The sequence below is a fragment of the Manis pentadactyla genome, chromosome 3, assembly GCF_030020395.1.
Source record: "Manis pentadactyla isolate mManPen7 chromosome 3, mManPen7.hap1, whole genome shotgun sequence".
In the NCBI taxonomy this organism is placed as follows: Eukaryota; Metazoa; Chordata; class Mammalia; order Pholidota; family Manidae; genus Manis; species Manis pentadactyla.
Window position 1 is genome coordinate 133132517 of NC_080021.1, and position 19900 is coordinate 133152416.

The 19900-nt window shown below is 43.4% G+C and overlaps 1 protein-coding gene and 1 pseudogene across 1 annotated transcript in view; both read left to right on the forward strand.

Moving 5' to 3' along the window:
* LOC118922101 (procathepsin L) overlaps positions 1–19900 on the forward strand; it is a 197188-nt gene that overhangs the window by 19134 nt on the left and 158154 nt on the right. The window lies entirely within an intron of this gene.
* On the forward strand, positions 556–2541 carry LOC130682961 (ski-like protein; annotated as a pseudogene).

The following is a 19900-nucleotide window of genomic DNA, read 5'->3' on the forward strand; positions in this document are numbered from 1 at the left end:
GAATTTATACAAGCGTCCAGTTTGTCAACATAGAACAACAGATCATTTTTAGAGAAGATAATTTCTTCTTTTCCTTTTTTTGGTCTCCTTGCTGCCAAAAATTAAATTGGGGTGCCTCATTTTGACTTGTGTTTGTGTCTAGATTTTATGACACAAGTAATTGCATAAACTTCTCATACGTTTTGCCTTCAAACCAAACCAGACCAAACCATTGTATTGAATCTGGACATCTTGACTTGAGAAAATTGACAACTTTATGAGAATCTGAAGAATGAAAACAAAAACAAAGGCTTCCTCACAGGTGTGCCTCTGATAATTCTCTCCTTTACTAGTGATAAAACAAGAAATTTTATAATACAGTGAAATTAGACTAGAATATAAGCAAACCAAAGTTGGGAAATCTATAGAGCAGTTTAGGGAGGTCTCTCTTTGGAAATTTAAATTTTCTATTAGAGTTAGTTACCGTAAGTATTAGTATTGCTTTTCTATTTCAAGCAAGCAACTGAACAACAATGCAAATCTCAGACTTACTTAATTGACACTATAGTTCTAGCAATGGAAAACCTGCAGGCATATTTCTCTTTGGTTCAGGGCTTAAATAAAAAAACAGAGATGGGAGATGATAGCAGCCCTCCAGTGAAAAAAATGATGACAGACATTCATGCAAATGGAAAAATGATGATAAGCAGATGGAAAGCATGTCAAGGGAACCTGTGCTTCTGTGCCTGAACCTTTACATTTAAATCCCAGTTTGAAACCTACTTTGGCACAATTCCATTTAAGTAGTCAGAACTCCCTGGGTGGACCAGCAGCATTTTCTGCTCGATATTCCCAAGGAAGCATGTCACCTACTGTATTTCTGCCTCTCCCATCTCCTCAAGTTCTTCCTAGTCCACTGCTCATCCCTTCTGATAGCTCCACAGAACTCACCCAGGCTGTGTTGGAAGGGGGAGTCTATTTCTTGCATTCAGGTTGGAGCAAAAAAGAGACTCTGCCCAAGTCTTAAATTTTGTTCTCCGAGAATTTTCACTCCAGCAAATAAATACAGTGTGTGATGAATTGTACATCTGTTGTTCAAGGTGTACTTTAGACTAGCTTCATATCTTAAAGATTCTGGGAATACTTCCACTCGAGGCCCCATCTTGTGGACTGATCACATTAACTAAATGCACAAAGACTTTGTAACACTTCATTGCGGCCGTGCACTTTTCCACAAAATGGTAGCATACTTCCTGCTAAAAACTCATTGGCCCAGTTAAAGGAAACTGGCAGTGCATTTCCAGTGGAACATGAATGCTTCGGCAAATGTCAGGGTCTATTTGCCTATATTCAGCCTGATGCACCGTGTATTCAGCATCTGGAATATTGTGGAATGTTTGCACCCCAGACATTTGTGATGCATTCTCATAGATCACCTGACAAAAGGACTTACCACTGGGGCTTTGAATCAGCCAAATGGCATTGCTATCTTCACATGAACCAGAAGTACTTAGGGACACCTGAAGGAAAAAAACTGAAAATAATTTTGAAGCAATGAAGGAGAAATTTAGCCTGAGAATTGGAAAGAGAACTCAATCCAAGATCCATGCACTATCAGGAATGGAATTACAGCCATGGTATCCTGTTACAAAGCAGGAAGGTGAACATGTTTCTCAGACACATGTTTCTTCATTTTTACACCCCAGCTACTATTTGTACCTGTGTGATAAAGTGGTTGCCCCAAATATGTCCCTTACTTCTGCTGTATCCCAGTCTAAAGAGGTCACAAAGACAGAGGCAAGTGGGATCAGATCAAGACAGGCAGAGAAGCTCACAGTAGTTGGAAACATCAAAAATCTGTGTCTTATCCAGATGTGTCACTAGAGAAACAAGACAAAATGGATTTAAAAACAAGTAGAGAATTATGTAGCCGTTTTGATCCATCAATCTCAAGTAATTCTACAAGTGAGAAGAAACCTGAGTCTACCAGTTTCAACTCAGAGACACAGCAAGGCAGTGATTGGCCATGATGCTGTGGCCTCATCTCCACTTCTGGTCAAAGACGTCGTCTGTGAGGATGATAAGGGGAAAATCGTGGAAGAAGTAATGAGAACTTATGTAAGACAACAGGAAAAACTGAACTCAATTTTGCAGGAGAAACAACAACTTCAGATGGAAGTTGAAATGTTGAGTAGTTCAAAAGCTATGAAGGAACTCACTGAAGAACAGCAGAATTTGCAGAAAGAGCTTGAGTCTTTGCAGAATGAACATGCACAAAGAATGGAAGAATTTTATGTTGAACAGAAAGACTTAGAGAAAAAGCTAGAGCAGGTAATGAAGCAAAAATGTACCTGTGACTCAAATTTAGAAAAAGACAGATGCTGAAAATGCAGCACAGTTCCCAGAACTGAGACAGATTGGACCATGCCGAGGCTGATAGGCAAGAACTCCAAGATGAACGTAGACAGCAACGGGAGGCAAGACAGAAGTTAGAGATGATGATAAAAGATTTAAAGCTGCAAGTTTTGAAATCATCAAAGATTGCTAAAGAATAGAAACCTTTAAAGAGATTCATCTGTGTATTTCCAACAGGGTTTATTGTTGTTTGTTTGTTTTGGTTATTGAATTCTGAACAACCTGTTCGTCTGAAGATAACCAGGCATTGTATCCATTTGTAGATCAGAGAAAGTGAAGAGATTATGTATTAGTACATAAAATTTTACATTTTCCAAATGAATGAAAATGTATGCTCCTTTGTATTTTTTTCCAACCAGCTTAGTAACAATACTATATGGTTTCAAGTTTTAGATAATCTGCCAATATTTCTAATGCAAATTTAGCAGTTGTATACTTTTTAAAAGCTTCATTGTGTGATGAAAAATCGTTATGATTAATTTTGTTATCCATTTTTCAGACTCAATTTTAGATACAGTGGTGGCTTCATGTTTCAGATATACAGAGCTACTCAAGAAATTGAATCTCCATTTTTTTCACTAGCACAATCTACATTCTAACAGTATACTCATTATTAAATGCAAAACTTGCTTTTATTTTGTTCCTTTGTGGAAATAATTTCCACCAGTTCTCTTTTTAATGCCTCCTAAGGGACATTTTTTCAAAAGAGAAATTTCGTTGATGAGATTATAGCACACCCCATGGGCATGATGGGGAAGGTTAACATGCTTTGTTACAAACTGCTCCTGAACAAAAGAAAACAGTTGTGATTTGTTTCTTGGTTTAAATGTGGTAATGTGTAGAATTTTTTTTCTGTAGCAACTGGAGGGAGGGTATAACATGTAATAGTTTTTGAACTTCTGCTTATGTTAATAGTGGTGTTCAAATTTTACTGTTCTTAAGAAAAACTGATACCATCGATGTACATCATTTTCTATACAATCCATAATTTTCCTGTACAGTTTTTGTATGTAGTTATGGGTGTTACTGAAATTTATATAATGGGTTTGTTGTCTCTCAAATTGTAAAATATTAAACACCTTGAAGGTTAAAAAAAAGGAAAAGGAAAATGCTTAGTGACCATGTTTTAGTGACACTAAATGCTTAGTGACACTTAGTGACACTCTTTGTGAAGAGTTAAACTTTACATTGCTGTTGCCGCTAGTCATTAGCAAGCCAGGCACATGGGAGGACGTGACTGGGTGATTCTCCGGGGCCAGATCGCCCTCTGCTGTGCTCTGATAAATAACACTCTGGGGCTCTGGAAATGCCAAGAGAACCATGAAGAGTCCCTGGGGCTGGGGTGAGAGACAGGACTCCACTAAGGTCAAGAGGTCACAGAATTACTGCTTCAGGCAGTAGAAGAAACTATCTTGTTTGCAGGGAAGGAAGAAGTAGCCAATTCAGTGGGTGTAAAAAAGATAGCAAAATAAATATCTATTTAGTAACTCACAGTATAAGGCAAATGCCCTTGAGTCCATACTGATGTAAACAAATAATTGAAAAAAACAAATAAGTGGAAGCAAATAAGCAAGTCTCCCATGCAAAAGAATTCCAGTAGTTTATATAGACTTCCCACCCCAGAGAAGGCCAGCAAAATGCCTCTCCTTTAATGGGGGCCACACATACTAAACCTCCTTCCAAAGGGCACAGCACTGAACAGGGAAAACAGCAACTTCACAGTGAGGAGATCTGACAAACATCGCCTCATCCTGGGGACCAAGGTTAACATCACTAGTGATCAGTCATGTCAACAGTTTGTACCCTTGAATGATGTGGTAAGAATGGCACTTTAGCTCTGTGGACTTTCTCCCAAAAATCCAGATCCGTAGTACATTCATGAGAAAAAATTCAGACAAATGCCAATAGAGAGGCATCCTACAGAAATATCTGACCCAGACTCCTCAGAAATGTCAAGGTCATCAAAAACGAGGAAAATCATAGAAACTGTCAATCCCAGAGGAATCTGAAAGAGATGTGACTAAATGGAACGTGGTGCCGGGAACAGAAACAGGACTTACGCAAAAACAAAAGAAGTCTGGAGAGAATATGGATTTAATTATTAATAATGTATCAATGTTAGTTCATTAATTGTTATAAATGTACCATGCTGATGTAAGATATTAATAATAGAGGAAACTAGGGACAGGGTGGACAGGAGCTCTCTCTACAATCTTTCCAATTTTTCTGTAAATCTAAAACTTTTCTACAATTAAAAGTTAGTCTAAGAAATCTAGTCAGTGAGTGCATTTATCCTGTACTACATCTCTTCTCTCATCCCACTGTCAAGAATTTAGTATATCTGGACTAAGTCAACTGTATCCATTTCACTCCAGATACAAAGTCAAGGTTGGGGCAGAGAACATGACCGGGAAGGGAGGAAGGGTGCACACGGCTCTCAGGCAGAAAGAAGGTGGCCAAGGTTACAACAAAGTGCATCATTCCACATAAGGAACAGCCGAAGAGATCTTAGGGGCAATGCCATGAGGGAAGACCTCAAGTCGAGTGGCCATGTAGCAGGCAAAATGCCTTGCCCATCATTCCCAAGGAGCAGGTCAGTGTACATCGGGGACTGGCCACAATCTGGTGGGTTGAAGAACAAGATGCCATTGTTTGTTAGGGATACTGAAGAAAGGAAACAATACAAAGCCTGTATGGGTGCGTGCAACTGGAAGAAAATCAGCTTACAGCGCTAGCTGCCAACCTGGGGCGGTCCTGTCCCCCACGGAACATTTAGCAACGTTTGCAGACACTCTGGACTGTCACGACTTGAGAAGCGCTGCTACGAAATCTTGTGAGTAGAGGCCAGGCTGCAAAATACCATTCAGCTCGTAGGACGCGCCCGTCACAGGATTTTCAATGTGCAGTATATGCCACATCACAGGATTTCCAACCCAGATATCGGTGTGCTCAGGCTGAGGAACCCTTCTTAGAAGAAATCTCTGTCTTGTGTCTTATTCCCAACTTTGAAAGCCAAGTAAGTGACACGTTTTCATTGAGCACCTACCACGTGCATGTCGCCGCCCTGAGCAGCTCTTAATTATTCTGTTCCCTGTTTCCTCATTCCTCAGGTGCAGGAAAGCTCTTTCTTGGTGGGAACTGTGACTCACTTCAGCCACCAGCTTGCCTCTCCATCAAGCAGGTGGCTCATCCACAAACCTGGACGCTGTCCCTCCAAGGACGGCATGACTCAGAGAGCTCCTCCGCCACCCGCCCTCGCAGCCACCCTTCCACCCGCCTCCCCAGGCCTCACGGGCCTGAGCAGACTGGGCTGTTAGCATGGAGCGGAGGCCTAGAACAGTAGGAAACTGAAGTCTGTGAATTGGCTCTGGTGTCTAGAAAGGCATCTCTTGTGTTAAGTCCTGGGAGACAAGGGGGGAAAATGAGTCTCAAATGCCAGACCCAGAACTTTATCCTGGACCACATAAATACTGGGAGGCCCCAGTCATTTGTGACTAAGGAAATGATAGGGAGAAAAGGGCAATTTTACAAAGACTAAGTAAGATGGATCCGTACTCTTTTGGGTCACACTCCACTCTACCCAGCCATCCCCATGAACTAATAAATATCCCAGAGAGAAACACATTTTATGTCTTTCTTTCTGTAACACTGAAACCTAACATTTAAAGTCCAGAAAGAGCACAAAATGACTTTTATTTCTGATCCCATCCATGGAAATACATTAAACCAAACACATTTTCTTCTCTTGGTACTTTATGATCAGCATAACTAAATAAATTTCCCTTGTATCCGATTTAATAAAACTACAATAAGGAAACTCAGCATATGAAAGAGTACCACTGGAGTTCTACCATTAAATCACTCATGGTGTGAAGAAAATAATCCCCTCACTTTAGGGGACAAACGGACAGTATACGGCCCTGTGATAAACACATCAGATTTTTCCATTTGATGCAAGACTCATTTTTAGCCAATATTCAGTCAGCCAATGCTCCAGTTTTCTCCCTTAAATAACCTTATTTAATTTAGCCACAACTATGTTCTTTATTTTACCACCAGTTACAATGTTTGAGTATTGATACCTACTTCCTAGATCAATTATGATAAGAAAAATCAAACAATGCTTTCTTTACCACTGAAAGAGTATAAAAATACTTTAAAATGAAAGGAAGAGGAGAGCAAGCTAAAGGTTTTTGTTTCAGCAAATCCTGATCAACCCGTTGTCCAAGTATTTATAAGTTTTTCCAAAAAATTAACCTCTGCACAGGAAAGAGAGCCTCAGACTGAGTATTCTCAGAGCTTTATGTTTATGCAGGAGTCATCTGCAGAGAGGTGACGTGCTTGGGCTTAACTGAGTGGGTGGCCTCAAAGCCACAAACATCCTGCATGCCAGGGCATCTGTCACCCCCAGGTGCCTGGGTAGAGGTTTACCTAGTGAGTCATGGAAGCGGAGGCCATGTAGGGATCTCGTGAATGAAATGACAAGGCATCTTGTTTGTCTTACATCCAGTGTCTGAAGCACACCAGTTCCTTGATAATTACAGATATATTATGAAGACCCAGGTTTATGCCTTAAGCAATTACATACATACTCACCTGTCTTCCCTCAATTTGTAAATTCCTTGAGGCTTGGTGAGCAGTTTAAGGCCAGGTGGCCAGCTCCCCTGAATTGATCTGAAGTGCAACCAAAAATGAATCTTGGTAGCACAGATTCTCATTAGTAAAGGCAACCCTATGTTCTCATATCAGAGACCTCAATAAACCAGAAACGGACATAAGGGGGTATTATGTGATGACATCAGAAAACTCGCTTTTTAAATAGTCAAAACTATTTCTAAAATGTGCTACTTCTAGATTTAAATCTGAAGGAGCCTAGTTGTTTTCTTTGGTAATGTATCTGCATAATTATTTTATTCAAGAGAGGAGAGCGGCGATTTCTCCATTCTCCTCCTGCCCTCTCTCCTTGGTCCACCTGGTACGAGGTGATGAGAACTTTAACTGGGAAACAGAAAGGAACCGATGGGTGCAGACTGCTGTGAATTCAGTCCAGACATAGTAAGTACCAGTGTTTTAAAGTTCCCGCGGTGTCAGCTTGTGCTCAGCATTTTCCAAACCAGAAGGAAGATGTCCTGCTTGCTTGTGTTTGTATTCCAGTATTGGCGGAGATGCCTGCAGACTTATGGGGGTTGAGATGGGGTGAGATTTCCTAAGCCTAATTTGGGGCTCATGAGCTAACAAAGTCAAGTGTACTTGGGAATATTAGTTCTTTCCTCTGAGAACAGAAGGATCCTCAAGTCTATCACACCTTAAAACTCTAGTCTCCCTGCACCTGGAGCTCCTTTAGCATCTCAGAGGTTTGCATATTCCCTAAGAGAATCTGATCCCTCCCAGGCGGTTTTAAGTTAACATCTAAAAATTTTCATCCTCAATTTAAGTAGTTGCAAAGAATATAATTTCTCATGTGTCATAATACTGACATTTACAAATAAACTGTCACTCTTAAGTGGATCAATAAGATATGAATACCATTGGAATTCATGTCTACCTTCATCCATTCTTTAAAAAAAATGAACAAGCTCTTTAAGAACTAGAACATCAATTACAATTGCTCTTTGAAATTGTATTTCATTCCACTTTCGACATGACATTTCATACTAACATAATTTAATTTAATGCTTGAAGTTCTTTTATTTATAGCCCCATCATATTTTTCTGCAACAAAATACATATACACAGGTTGAAATTTGTTCATTTTATTTCCTGTGACCATAAGTTTCTAAGTGTTAAAAAAATTCTTCTGAACTGCATTACTATTATTGGGCCATAATCAATTGATCTGAACAACATAGATACAATGTGAATGTTGTGATAAGTAATCATTTTAAACACAAAGGGTAAACACTTACTGGAAATGGATCTTTTAGTGAAGAGAAGAGTGATTGTATCACAGGCCTTATTGAATTGCCTGTTTGTTTGACTGCCAGGAAGCTTCACAGGCTGGAATAATGCTCCACTGTAGGATGCTGGATGGATAAGACATGCGTCTTTGACTGGGAAGGGAATAAGGATAATTGTGAAAGTAGAGGTGGGAGGGGAGAACCAGAAGTATCTTCTCTTGCAAGTATGTAGCTGGGCTTCAGGAAGCCCAGACAGACGTCACCTCTCCCTCCTTTTGAAGTCCAAAGTCCTTAGACTTTGCTTCTCTGTTGTATGTAATAATTGCCTTATTCTACATTGTAAACTCCTTGAGAGCGTTGTGTGCATGCACTCACGTGCATGGGTAGTGGTCTGCTTGTTCTGGAGTCCTGTTGGCTCTAATATCTTACCAGCATTACATGCTGTTTGAAGAAGCGGAGCTCAAAGAGACTAAGGGGTTTGCCTAAGCTCGCTGATCTACCTCAGACAGTGCTGAGACCTCCTTTCACTATCCTAACTCTAAATGCAATGGTCTTCCCACCTCCCCCATGATACCTTATTGTCCTCAGAACTAGGATGTGCCACTAAACCAGCCCCCCTGCACAGGGTGTTAGCAGCCGCCGTCCGGTCTCTTGCAGCAGAAGGAAGGGACCTGAAGATTATCTTGGTCCCAGAGAGCTGCCCAAATCCTTGCATCTTACTGTGCATACAGACCACCTGGGCAGCCATCTAACTGCAGACTGCTTCCCAGAGCCCCGGTCTGCGATGGGGCCCACAGCTGATGCTGGTGCTGTTGGGGAATAGGGGCTTACATACAGCCTAGCCATTTTCCCAGTTCTCTTGAGGAACAAAGGCTTTAAGGCAGCGGTTGTCAACCTCGGCTGTATGTTGGAATCCTGTGGAAGCTTAAAAATCCACTGATGCCTGGGTCCCACCTCAGATTCAGATCTCAACGGCCTGGGCATCAGCCTGGGCACTGGGGTTTTTTAACTCCCCAATGAGTCTGTTCTGCAGCCACGACTGAGGACCACTGCTGTAAGTGGTTTGCTCCGTGGGTGCAGTGGGAATGCTGAGGTCAGAAACCAGGCCATGTGGCCCTCTGGCCAGTGTCTGCCTCAGACCAGGGTGGGACTGGCTTCCCGAGCTGCCGCCACACTGCCCAGAGTCGTGATAATTAAAGGAAACTCGCGTTCAAAGCTCGCGTGTGCCAGGCTCTGTTTCGAACACTTCGTATGTGTCACCTTGCACCCCTGACGACATGAGGTGGGGACTATTATGGTCATCCCATCTGACGGGTGAGGCTATGAGGCACAGAGAGGGCAAGTGCCTTGCCTGAGAAGGGAATTGAAGATCCAAACCAAGTGACACGGCTCTAGACCCATGTGTTTCGCCGTGAAGCTCTACTGCCTCCCACCCAGAATACGTCACAGGTCCTGCTATGGGCTGAATTTAGACACCGAAGCCCTAATGCCAATACCTCGGGGATGGAGATGGGGCCTTTCCAGAAACCGTGTGAGGACGTGAGGATGCAGAGAGAAGGCAGCCGACTGCCAGCCAAGCAGAGGGGCCTCGGGACACCCCACACCTGCCTGCACCTTGATCTGGGACTTCCAGCCTCCTGAGGTGGGAGATAATACAGTCCTGCTGTTTACCCACCCTGTCGGTGGTATTTTTTATGGCAGCCCTAGAAATCTAAGAGGCCCCAACTTAGAGCAGTCTGCTAAATGCAGAAATTACAGAAATACAGCGGAAGTGGAAACTGAACCAGACTTTCCTTCCATTTGCACCAGGCGAAGCGCAGAAGTATCCCGGATATCCCGTGTGCACTGCAGCAGTGTTCCGGCCGCTGACCCGCTGCGCTATTTGAGGATCCTCCCGACTGGTGCCCTAACCTGCCCTCTCCCCCATGATCCTTCCTCCCCTAAGGACGGATGGGGCCATCCAGCCCTCACAAACCTCCCCGGGGAACAGTGGGTTCCCACAGCTGCAGAGTAGACATGATCCCATGGCCGGCCCACCCTTCATACCTCCTGCCCTCCTACACCATCCCCACTGTCGTCCAGTATCCACCCCAAATGCATACCCGCACACCCCTGCCATCCTGGTGTCCTCCTTACATAACCTCTCTTCTCTTTTGATCAAATCTCACTTGCCAGGAGGCCCAGCTCACACACACCTTGCCACACGGGACACGGAGCATTCTCTCTCGCCAGAATCCCTCTCTCCTCTGCCCCCTGAGTCACCCCGTGGACGCCTCACCACAGCACCGCCAAGGAGATGCAGGAGTCCAGACTGGGGACAGCAGGTTCAATAGAAGACTTCCCTGCAGGGGAAATGGAGGGCTGAGTCAGAGAGACCACGGTGCTAAAAGGAAAAAGTATTAGGGTTTTTCAGTCATCGGTCTTTAGCCCAGCGGATGTTTCCGATGGTCTGGGCTGGCCGCAGGCACCAGGATTTCCACCTCTCGGTTAGCAGGACCTGAGGCCGTGGATGTTCTCGGGTCTGGGGAGGACGTGTTCCAGCTCCTCTCCAGGCCTGCGGTTTCTCAAAGAATTAAACCGAGAAGATCAGCATTAGTTTTCCTGTAGATTCTGTCCTCTCCCCCGGTGTTACTGGTGAGCTCTCTGGGGGCAAGCGTCTCAGTTCTCTTTGCCTCCTGGGTCCCTGGAGCAGAGCCTTGTTGGTGTTTGGTACATGTTTATGGACCGAAATTCAGGAGGTAAAATCACACGATTGTCACTGAAAGACAGTCTTGCTGGGAAGCCTGCAGAAAGCTAAGTGGAGCCTTTATGAGAGCTGTGTGAGCTCCTCACTGTTCACCACGCAACTCTTGAAAGTGTAGCAGCCAAAACACAAGCTAAGAATATATAACAATCACCAACAAGTAGGAATTTTTCTCATTCTTACATAAGGTCTGAATCAATAGTGACACATTTCTGTTTGAATCTACAAATTGGCCCAAGAGGACGTTGGTATATAAACAAAGGCCTCCCTGATTAAAGGTGGTGAGAACAGATTTTAATCAGAAATAACTATTGTACCTGAGAAAAGAGGCCAGCGTGAGATTTGCCCAGGGACAAGTGAGCATTTTAAAGGGAGAATAAGGGGGCGGGCAGGGGAGTGAAAAGCAGGCCTCAGAGGAGCCTCACTCAAGTTGGTCTAGGAACAACTGTCAGGGGCAAGAAAATATGAGAAAGACAAGTGCTTTCAAAACCAACCCAGCACAGGCTGGACAGAGTTCACAGAGTCCAGAGCACAAGAGATGTTCTCACTAGAGACCATTTCTGGTCTGGGCACAGCCTGCGCTTGGAATCCCTGCCTCTCTCCTTCACTTTGCATTGCATCAAGCATCAGGCCATTAAGAGCTGAGAAAGGGGTCCAAACATCAATTCCAAATAAAGAAGGGCTTTACAATAGGGCTCCCCATGTTCAAGAAACCCAGACTCCCTTTCCGAGGGGACTTTCTGGAGGTGCCTGTCTGTCTGTCTGCTTTCACCTTCCTTGATCTTGGCCAGACTGGCCCTCTCCCACCCCAGCACTTCTTCAGGTGTAAAGTGTCCACTTCACCTTCTCTCCTTATCAGGAGCTATTGTGTTTCTTACCTGCCTTGGAGGAAAGGACTCAGCCTTAGCAACCTTTGTGGATCCTTGTGTTTAGCACCTAGTAATGGACCAGTAAGTATTTGTTGAACTTAAAAGGAAAGGATGCATCTAGGTGATAAACACTTCTAATCGGTCACCATTCCTTAAAGTGGAAGATCAGACTTTCCTCACACGGACAGGGGCTTCTCTTCTTCGAACAAAGAGCCCAGCCAGAGAGCAAGACCAGAGATATCACAGGGAGAGAATGTTTCAAAACACATGACCAGGAAGTTTGAGAAATTGTGCTGGGCACGATGGAAACAGACAGAAGGTCCATTCTCTTGGGTGGTGAGGGAGATAGAGGAGAGGGAAGAGGAGAAACACAGGGAAATGCTTCGTAGTCTAATCAAGGCCAAGCACGGTGGAGAGAGGAAGGGTCATGCACTTAAGGGCGCTTGGCCTGACAGGGAATGAGAAGCGTGAGAGAATTATCGGGAAGGAATTCCCAGAGGAGGTGACATGAGCAGAGTGAAAGTTAATTCTATGTTCAAGTTCAGCAAAAATCTCCTGGCTAGCTCGTTGAAAGAGAAATACGGAGAGTCAAAAACATATGTGGAAAATGACTGTTACACTGACAAATAAATGCAATCAAAGGATCAAAGAGATACTGTTTTTTCAGATACAAGATTAACAACAATTAAGTTCTTTAATGATTCTCAGATCCTGTGTGGATGTGAGAGACACGCTCTCGTAAGTCAGCAGTAAGAGAGCATCGCAGGGCGCTGTTCCCAAGAATGAGGTGGGAATTTCTGTTTCTGGCCCTTGCTGCCTCCCCTTTGCCTGCATCTGATTCACTCATAGTGTTGGGAGAAATTAAGAACAAGATCATGTTCACGGCTTAGCTTTGCTTTCTAAGCTACACACTCATGGAGAAGGTCATTAAACCTAGGAGAGGAGAGTCCCTCTGCCCCAGCCCAGAGCAATCACAGGGGAAAGAAAGGCAAAGTCCCACAAATGTGTTCAAAGTTCCACTGGTATTTTAGACACTGACTGATTTTGAAAGCACGCACCGTATACCAGCCATGTGCCCTGACCCAAACTATTCCACCACCAGGAAGTTACTCTTGATAGACTCCAAAGTTGGGAAGAAATCAAACAGTGGTTGTGGGTTTGACAGGGAAGGAGCACACACAGGTAACCAGCCAGGCCAGTGCCCTCAGGACAGGGCATTTCCCAGGACACAGGGCTTCCAGTTCTCAGAGCAAAGTCCCAGGCAAACCAAGGCTAGGAGGTTGCCCGCGTACCTGGGGTCTTTCTAGTGCCCTGGAGTGGCAGGGCTGCGGGTTACGTAGGTATGTGTGCTTCTCAGACTCATGGAACTGCACACATAAATATTTGTGCATTTCACTGTTTGTAAATATACTTTAATAATAAAAAGTAAATAAATCCTAAATAAACAAGTCACCAAACTAAATGTCCTTGGACATTCACTGCCACATTATTTGTAATAGGCAAAAAGTACAAACCCAGGTTCTGTTAACCCATTAACTGGAACTGTAAACTAAATACTGGGTATCTGTTGGATAGAGTATCATGCTGCCATTTAAAAGAAGGCTCTACATTTGAGGCACACAGAAATACTGATGAGAAGGCTGTGCCTCCAGATTACTACACATCAGAATCACCTGGAAGGCTTGTTAAAGCGCAGGTCATCGGGCCTTATCCCCAGAGCTTCCGCTTGAGTATATCTGGGGCAGGAACCAAGAATTTGCTTTTCTAATGAGTGCCCAGGTGATGCCGACCCGAGTGGTCCAGGGAGCAGGCGTTGAGAGTGACCAGAAATTGCCAGGCAAATTTCTGCTGCAACTTCCTCAGGATAGGCTCCTAATTCTTCCCCCTTCCTCCCTGCACGCCATCCTCCTTGCCATCACATTCTTTGTCATCCTCACCATCAGCGCCATCAGCGCTGACAGAGCCGATGCAGGGAGAACACTGGACATAGACAGGGTGTGGGTCCCCCGACCCCGGCCCATAGACACACTCCTCTAAGAAGAAGCCTTATGTCTCCTTCATGATCCCAAATGATTTTCTTACCAAGTCCTTTAATTACCTCTTTCTGCATAGCTTCTCGTTTCAATTATAGAGTCTTAAGAGCATCAATGTAGGAATCTGTTCTCTGTAACCATGGACCTGGGACAAATACAGAATGAACTGCCCTTTCCAGATCACCCGCTGCCCGACAGCCTGTCAGGGAGCCCCTCCTGTCCCGAGGATGCAAGGTGCACTGTTCTAACCTGACCTAGAGGGCCCTGCATGGACGACCAGCCCCACAGCTCTCCCCAGGACCCAACTGGAGATGCTCACCACCACCCGCTTCCCTCAGAGCTTGAGAAGCTGCGTGTTCTCGTCCCTATGAAGAGTGCTAACTCCCAGGCAGACGCTCTCTCCTGTCCTGCCCTCACCCATGGAACTCAGCTCAGACCCAGTCTGCTCCAGGAGGCCTCCCGGACCTGGTGCCCACCCACGAGTTCTCTTGCTGCGGAGGACCTCAGGACGGCACTTGACACGCTAAATCTGACCTCCTGCCAGCTGGGAAAGTCACCCAACTGAGATGGCGGCTAAGCAGCAGGAGTCAAACCCAGGTTAGTCAGACAGAAAGACACTGGTATAACCGTGTGCTTTTTCAAGGTACAAAAATGTGAAACCAAGAATGTATGAGTGGTAAAAGGTTTTACAAATCTGGTATCAAAATGGAATTCAACAACTCTTAAGTACCTCACAGAAGTGGAATCATAGAATATGTATCCTTTTGTGTATTTTGTGTTTGACTTATTTCACTTAGCATAATGTGTTCAAGATTCACCCATGTGTTGGTTATGTATCAGAATTCCCTTCCTTTTTAAGGCTGAATAATAGTCCGTGGTGTGTACCCACTACATTTTGTTTATCCATTCATCCATTGATGGACACTTGGTACGCTTCCACATTCTGGCTGCTCTGAACATGGGTGTAAGTATTATTATTATTATTATTTTTTGGTATCGTTAATGTAAAATTACTTGAATAACATTATGGTTACTAGACTCACCCCTTTATCAAGTCCACTCCACATACCCCATTACAGTCACTGTCCATCAGCATAGTAAGATGCTATAGAATCACTACTTGTCCTGTCTGTATATACTGCCTTTCCCGTGTCCCCCCCTACATAATGTGTGCTAATTGTAATGCCCCATTTTACCCCTTATCCCTCCCTTCCCACCCATCCTCCCCAGTCCCTTTCCCTTTGGTAACTGTAAGTCCATTCCTGGGTTCCGTGAGTCTGCTGCTGTTTTGTTCCTTCAGTGTTATCTTTGTTCTTATACTCCACAGATGAGTGAAATCATTTGATACTTGTCTTTCTCCACCTGGCTTATTTCACTGAGCATAATACCCTCTAGCTCCATCCATGTTGTTGCAAATGATAAGATTTGTTTTCTTTTTATGGTTGAATAATATTCCATTGGATGTACTACACCCATTCATCTATTGATGGACACTTAGTTGCTTCCATTTCTTGGCTATTGTAAATAGTGATGCGATAAACACAGGGGTGCATATGTCTTTTTCAAACTGGGGTGCTGGATTCTTAGGGTAAATTCCTAGGAGTGGAATTCCTGGGTCAAATGGTATTTCTATTTTGAGTTTTTTGAGGAACCTCCATACTGCTTTCCACAATGGTTGAACTAGTTTACATTCCCACCAGCAGTGTAGGAGGGTTCCCCTTTCTCCACATCCTCGCCAACATTTGTTGTTGTTTGTCTTTTGGATGTTGGCCATCCTAACTAGTGTGAGTTGATATCTCATTGTGGTTTTGATTTGCATTTCTCTCATGATTATTGATGTGGAGCATCTTTTCATGTGCCGGTTGGCCATCTGAATTTCTTCTTTGGAGAACTGTCTGTTCAGCTCCTCTGCCCATTTTTAAATTGGATTATTTGCTTTTTGTTTGTTGAGGTGCGTGAGCTCTTTATATAATTCAGGTGTCAACCTGTTATCGGATGTGTCATTTTTGAATATATTCTCCCATACTGTAGGATGTCTTTTTGTTCTACTGATGGTGTCCTTTGCTGTACAGAAGCTTTTTAGTTTGATATGGTCCCACTTGTTCATTTTTGCTTTTGTTTCCCTTGCCTGGGGAGATATGTTCATGAAGAAGTTGCTCATGTTCATGTCCAAGAGATTTTTGCCTGTTTTCTTCTAAGAGTTTTATGGTTTCATGACTTATATTCAGGTCTTTGATCCATTTTGAGTTTACTTTTGTGTATGGGGTTAGACAATAATCCAGTTTCATTCTCTTACATGCAGTTGTCCAATTTTGCCAACACCGGGTGTTGAAGAGGCTATCATTTCCCCATTGTATATCCATGGCTCCTTTATTGTATATTAATTGACCATATATGGTTGGGTTTATATCTGGGCTCTCTGTTCTGTTCCACTGGTCTATGTGTCTGTTCTTGTGCCAGTACCAAACTGTCTTGATTACTGTGGCTTTGTAGTAGAGCTTGCAGTCAGGAAGCATAATTCCCCCTGCTTTATTCTTCCTTCTCAGGATGACTTTGGGTATTCGGGGTCTTTTGTTATTCCATAGGAATTTTAGAACTATTTGCTCTACTTTATTGAAGAATGTTGTAGGTATTTTGACGGGTATTGCACTGAATCTGTAGATTGCTTTAGGCAGGATGGCCATTTTGACAATATTAATTCTTCCTAGCCAAGAGCATGGGATGAGTTTCCATTTATTAGTGTCCTTTTTAATTTCACTTAAGAGTGTCTTGTAGTTTTCAGGGTATAGGTCTTTTACTTCCTTGGTTAGGTTTATTCCTAGGTATTTTATTCTTTTTGATGTAATTGTGAATGCAATTGTTTTCCTGATTTCTCTTTCTGTCAGCTCATCATTAGTGTATAGGAAAGCAACAGATTTCTGTGTATTAATTTTGTATCCAACAACTTTGCTGAATTCAGATATTAGATCTAGTAATTTTAGAGTGGATTCTTTAGTTTTTTCTAATATACAATATCATGTCATCTGCAAAAAGGGACAGTTTGACTTCTTCCTTGCCAATCTGGATGACTTTTATTTCTTTGTATTTTCTGATTGCCACAGCTAGGACCTCCAGAGGTATGTTGAATAATGGGGGTGGGGGCGGGGTAGGGAATGGGCATCCCTATTTTGTTCCCAATCTCAGAGGAAAAGCATTCAGCTTCTCACTGTTAAGTATAATATTGACTGTGCGTTTGTCATATATGGCCTTTATTATGTTGAGGTACTTGCCCTGTATACCCGTTTTGTTGAGAGTTTTTATCAGGAATGGATGTTGAATTTTGTTGAATGCTTTTTCAGCATCTATGGAGATGATAATGTAGTTTTTGTCCTCCTTTTTGTTAATGTGGTGGATGATGTTGATGGATTTCCAAATGTTGTACCATCCTTGCATCCCTGGGATGAATCCCACTTGATCATGATGGATGATCTTTTTGATGTATTTTTGAATTCAGTTTGCTAATACTTTGTTGAGTATTTTTGCATCTGTGTTCATCCGGGATATTGGTCTGTAATTTTCTTTCTTTGTTGTGTCCTTGCCTGGTTTTCATATTAGGGTGATGTTGGCCTCGTAGAATGAGTTTGGGAGTATTCCCTCCTCTTCCACTTTTTGGACATTAAGGAGGATGGGGTATTAGGTCTCCACTAAATGTTTGATAAAATTCAGCAGTGAATGTAAGTATTATTTTTAAATGCTAAACTTCACTGAGACAATAAGACCCAATGAGAGTCTCTCATTTTAGTTGAAGATTTTAAGAGAAGAGAAACCTGATTGCCAAAGACTACATTTTAGATTACAAAGACTAGCTGGATTCTGTCTTCCTCAGACCCCCTTTACATGTCTCCCCCCTTCCTTGCTTACAGCCTCCCAACTTTAAGTTTATACCTACATGAATTATTGCTTGTATATTTATTTCAGGTTATGAACTTCAGACATAAAAAATAAAAAAAATTTGTGTTTTCAAGGCTTCTGCTTATGATCAATTCATGCTATAGGCAATCCACTGGGAATATATTTTTTATACTTTTATGGATACATTACATATTCTTGAAATATTTATTTATACTTTTATGGATGCATTACATATTCTTGAAATATTTTGGACCTCATATTTCAGGCTTATATTTTAGTAATTTTAATTTAATTTAATTTAAATAAGAAGAGAAATACAAAGGCAATGAAGGAAAAAATCTGCAATACTAGAGCCCCAGAGCCCCAGCAGACAACCCCAGCTGGTCCTTAGGTGCTATCACTGATATGGATGGGCACTGGGGCAGAGAGCCATTCCTTCCCACATTGCCATTTGCAGAGAGGGGTCACAGCACAGCCCAGGGAAGCCCTTCCAAGAAACCCAGTCAGTTTTCTCTGAATTCAGGATATGAAAATATTTCACAAAGGACAAAAATGAGAAACTGAATAGACAATATTTTGTCATCATTTTCAAAGGGGCATAAACTATAGACATGAGAAAATTGCCTTACGAAATTCAGAGGGGAAAATGATGTTCTGTTTTAAAGGAGAAACATTTTATTTGGTTCCAAATGTTTTTTTCCCCATAGGCTTAGCTAATATTGCCATTAAAATGTAATAAAAAAAAGAAAAGAAAAGAAAAATAATTCAGATTCTTCTCTGGTCCTGGCACACTTTCAAGAGAGTGAAACTTCTCCCAGCAGTTACACATTACAACTCCTGCAAATGCTCTTTCTCCTAATGAAATTGACCCGGTAACACACTTGCATTCAAGGTTTTGTTGAATTGTTACTGTGGGAGTTAGAAACACATTTTGGAGGGAAGGAAGGAAGGATGGAGGGAGGAAGAGTATGAGGAAGGGAAGGAGGAAGGGAACACTAACTCTGGGTTCAGGATTTCCCCTGAAGGTTGTGAAGGCTCCCTTTGGGACCAGCCAGTTACCCTGGGAGTTTGTCTTCAATCCCTGAATAAACAGGTGGGATTTAACTGAGCCACACTATTGGGTTCCAAGGACAGTAAGATCATCACCTCTAGGACCTCAGGCTGATGGCCTGGAGGCCCCAGGGACTGGCTGTGGCTATTCTGTCACAGTAGCCCTGACTGGGTCTTTGACACCAACAGCAGGGGAACTGAGACCTGGGCAGTTCGTCCTCTGCCCTCACCATCACTGGTCAGGACCATGAGAACAATGAGTGGGAGAGATGAGAGAGGGAGCACATGACCCTTTCAGGTGTAGGGAACAGGGTTGTGTCGGCTCAAGGACTGAGGCCTGCGCCCTCCAGGGCTGTGGGGTCCATGTGTCGTGAGGATTTGAGACGTGATTATCAGCCTTGGGACATAAAATAGTCACTCCACACACAGTGCTAAGTAAGGTTCATTTCATTTTCCACACCAAGAGAGGAAGACGGATTCCACAGGGTCAGAAACAGGCCGGGAACCCCCTACTCCAGCCTCAGTAGGTGCAGCCCCCTGGATGGAGAGGAGGCCTGCCTACCAGACAGCTGGGCAGCATGACCACTCCTTCCCCATTGTGCTTCCTCGTGGGTAGGACCTGCAGTGCTGGCCAGTGGGAAAGTGGGGCCTTTAAATGGTGCATGTGGCAAATCACTCCCACCTCCCCACTGGATGACATTCCCCTAAGCTTCTCCTGCTGGGGTGGCCCATGGGGGTGGACCCAGCCGAGTCTCTGATTTGCTCGCTCCTGAGGCTGCTCTTCTGCCCCCAAATGCAGCAGGAAAGTCACAGCAGGATGAAGCTCCACACAGTGGAGAAACCATTCTCTGTTCTCTGCAGCAAGAGGCAGCCTGGCTTCAGGCAGTTCAGGCACTGCAGAGATCGTGGTTTAGCCCCAGAAACTGTGGCCCAAAGGCAGTGGTAGGGCATATTCAGAGTACTAAAAGAAAATCAGAGTGAATATATACATGTGAGACACATATATGATGGTACCCACACATA